Source organism: Hylaeus anthracinus, unplaced genomic scaffold (genome assembly GCF_026225885.1).
Source record: "Hylaeus anthracinus isolate JK02 unplaced genomic scaffold, UHH_iyHylAnth1.0_haploid 3, whole genome shotgun sequence".
Taxonomy (NCBI): domain Eukaryota; kingdom Metazoa; phylum Arthropoda; class Insecta; order Hymenoptera; family Colletidae; genus Hylaeus; species Hylaeus anthracinus.
Genome location: NW_026535284.1, coordinates 5686275 through 5690144, shown reverse-complemented (window position 1 = coordinate 5690144; position 3870 = coordinate 5686275). Strand labels below are relative to the sequence as shown.

General features: G+C 33.1%; 1 protein-coding gene across 1 annotated transcript in view; it reads right to left on the bottom strand.

Annotated features, from left to right (window-relative positions):
- The window catches only part of LOC128894063 (nose resistant to fluoxetine protein 6-like), a 27904-nt gene that overhangs the window by 12023 nt on the left and 12011 nt on the right, over window positions 1–3870 (bottom strand). The window lies entirely within an intron of this gene.

Here is a 3870-nt window from a genome sequence, read left to right as displayed (position 1 = left end):
GAAATATCACTATATGAACAATATTTTATGCGAATATTGCTATTCTCGCATATCATTTTCCCAATGTTACTTATTCGAATAGCACTATTCTGATTACTTTTTCTTACTGGACCTATTTTTGCCTTATTATTTTACCTTTCCATTAAATTATCTTTACGCTATTCACTTTGTTCGATACTTTCATATTAGCCATGAAAAATTAAGGCGATTCGTCCGGGATTCGAGAACCCGAGCTATCAGCGTGGCAGTCGGTTACGCTACCCACTGCTCCACCGGTCGCTCAAATAGCACTCTTCAAATAATAGAATAGTGTAATAAGACAACAATTTCCATATTTACAGTAGCATCCATCAAAAGTTAAGACTCGTCGTTTAACATTATCATTCGAATATTGTTATTCACATACCATGTTTGAAATGTTACTATTTAATTTTTACAGTAAGAAACAAATTCCTATACGTTAACGTCTATCAGCTTGAGACATATTCTGGACCGAATCGTCTGGACTCGATGTACAAGGGAACCAAACGTCGATCAGTTCCTATCGCCCTTCCCAGATTTTCGCTCTTTGGGGAAAATTTCGTCTCAACCCGATGGACAAAACGCGTCTTAACCTGACGAGCACTCCTGTATACAGGGTGTCCCATTATAAGTGATACAGCGCTCTAACTCCAAAACTATCGGCCGAATGGAAAATTTCAAATATGGAAATTGGATGGTAAAATGGGGCTCATGTTTCAGCGAGAAGGAATTTTTGTTGACTTTATTATTTAACAAGAAATGTTGGCAAGTTTCGTTTTTCAAATGGAACTACATATTTTTGTGTATATCATGCGATAGTACTTTTCAAGACGAATTCGTTAAGCTTTAATGTATTTACACGATTTTTATTAGTTTTCAAGCTATAACGCTTCAAAGTTTGCTAATTTTCAAGGAAAAAACTCGGTTCGACCCCAGGGGGTCCCATCGATGCAGTAAGCACCATGCGGTTCTTGAAATCGATACGAAGGGTCTCGCTTGGGATTCTAGGCCCAGAATATTGGGATTCTTCCCATTTTCCTTCGTATCGATTTCAAGAACCGCATGGCGCTTACTGCATCAATGGGACCGCCCGTGATTTTTTCTTGAAAATTAGCAAACTTTGAAACGATATAGCTTGAAAACTAATAAAAATCGTGTAAATACATTAAAGCTTAATGAATTCGTCTTGAAAAGTACTATCGCATGATATAAAAAAAAAATACGTAGTTCCATTTGAGAAATGAAACTTGACCATCATATCTCGTTAAATAATACTCAACAAAAATTCCTTCTCGCTGAAACTTAAACCCCATTTTACCATGCAATTTCCATATTTAAAATTTTCCATTCGGCCGATAGTTTTGGAGTTAGAGCTCTGCATCACTTAGGCTGGGACACCCTGTATAACGAATTCTTAATGCCTCGATCAAAAATAATATCATAACGCAACCGTGAAGATAATGTTTCTCTTCGAGAGTTCTCATGCCTACAAAAAGGATTTTGAACGCAAAAATTCTCACATTACGGAAACAAGATCGAGACAAAAATGACTCAAGAAAGACTTTCACTCTCCTTCAAGCGTCTTACGAGGTTGCACGTGTGAATTGTAATGAACCCGCGATACGTGTCCCGCGTGCAAGCTGAGATTTCGTCGCAGGATGAAAGCCTATCGACATCAGAGGTCCTGACATTGACATGCTAGCTTACGCACGGTAAAACAACTTTTCGTCAAACGTGGCCTTCGACCACTCATCTTGCGGGACCGTAGCGGAAGAAACTTTGGAATTTCCAAAGAAGTCAAAGCACGAATGACGACTCTTCAAAACGGTCCCTACGAAAGAGTCGTTGGTGTTTAGAAAGCAAACAGTGCACTCGAATAAATCCGACGTTTATTATGAAAGTGCTGTGAGTTCATCTTTCAGAAAAATGAAGTTTCTACGAGCAATGCTTAAGAAATATATCTAAATATATCTATTTCACAATTTACATAGAAAATTGATTCTCTTGTATACTGTGTAAATCGAAATCGTGGTTTATTATATGAGAAACCGTGTAAATTGAAAGAGACTCAAAATGTGTATGATTTAGTGGGTTATTTACTTAAATTCATTTATTTAAATGTAAACTAAAAATGGAAAACAGAAAGTATCGGTCTAAAATTTATTTAAATTCGTTTATTTAAATGTAAACTAGAAATGGAAAACAGAAAGTATCGGTCTAAAATTTATTTAAATTCGTTTATTTAAATGTAAACTAGAAATGGAAAACAGAAAGTATCGGTCTAAAATTGATTTAAAATCATTTATTTAAATGTAAACTAGAAATGGAAAACAGAAAGTATCGGTCTAAAATTTATTTAAATTCATTTATTTAAATGTAAACTAGAAATAAAGAACAGAAAATATTAGTCTAAAATATCAGAGTAAAATTTCATTTGAAACAATTTTGGATAAGATGAATAAATAATGAGTTATTTCAGGTGGCAATTCTTATTGGCTTACCCTGTTTACACAACTCAATTTCGTCATTCTAATTTTGATATTTAAACAAACGATTTTTCTTTTCTCTTATCTTTTTACAAATTTTTTTCAACGTGGTAAAACCTTTAAAATGTTGATCGAATTATGAAAATGTATGTATTATATCATTCTTGCTCACATTTAACAAAATCGAATATAAATAGACATTTTTAGCTCGCGGATGTTTATACATTTACAGAAAATGGAAATGTGGAAAAATTTGCGAGAATGTACACAAATACAGAAACATATAAAATATCAACAATAATATACATTCTTGGTCTATTGTAAATTATTTAATGATAAACATTCTTTCAAGTTTCTATTCTTCTTCCATGTCTGTGAAAATATGAATCTGCATAAGGATTCGCAATCTAATAATCACCAATTGATATTTACTGCGATTTGGACTCAAAATTTCCACTCGAAGAAATTCGATTAGTTAGGTACCAGATTCATTAGCCTCTTGAGGGACGAATTACTTTTTTAGAAATAAACAAAAGTTCAAGTTAATATTTACCAATGACACTTATCAATTTCGTAACAATATTATTGTATTATGTTATTGGAAAATTTAATTTTAAATAATTATTTTGTTTTTTTTTTATTAAATATTTATTTAAATATTAGGTACCAGTTCATTAGCCTCTTATAACAATGTTATTGTATTATGTCATTGGAAAATTTAATTTTAAATATTTATTCTAATGACTATTTTCACGCAATAATGTATAAAAAGAAGTCATAAATTAAACGTACACGTATGTATAAGTATCCCTCAAGATGTCCACTGTGACGACGCTAATTACAAAATGATCCTAGCAACAATCTTATTTTATCTAGGAGGTATCACAGAAACCTGTCGTATTTTTTCCAGACTTATCCAGATAAACTTCCGATTTTTGTTTGTCAATCAGTGTCTAGGCGTATATGATATTACATGCAAATAAATTCAGTGAAAGCTTGTGGTGTTTTATTCTACCGCGAATATTCATTGGAAATGATAATACAACCGCAATTGATGACCCGATTTCCACTGTTTTTTTTTTTCGTAACAAACTCTGCGAGTGACACTTTATTGCAACAACAATCGTCGAACTGGGAATAGGATCGGATGTGTTGCGTTTATAAGTACTGATTTCGAAACGTGTCAATCCGTCCATCCTCGATTGCTCAGTATTGTACGTTGTTCTAGATTATCCAATTAACGCTGAACCTACCACGATCGATCGAACGATCGCCTTCGAACGTTTTTGCAATTTCTTATTCGCCATTATAAATGGAATTAAATTTCTGGAGAAAATGAAAATATTTGTGTGCTTAGAAATAA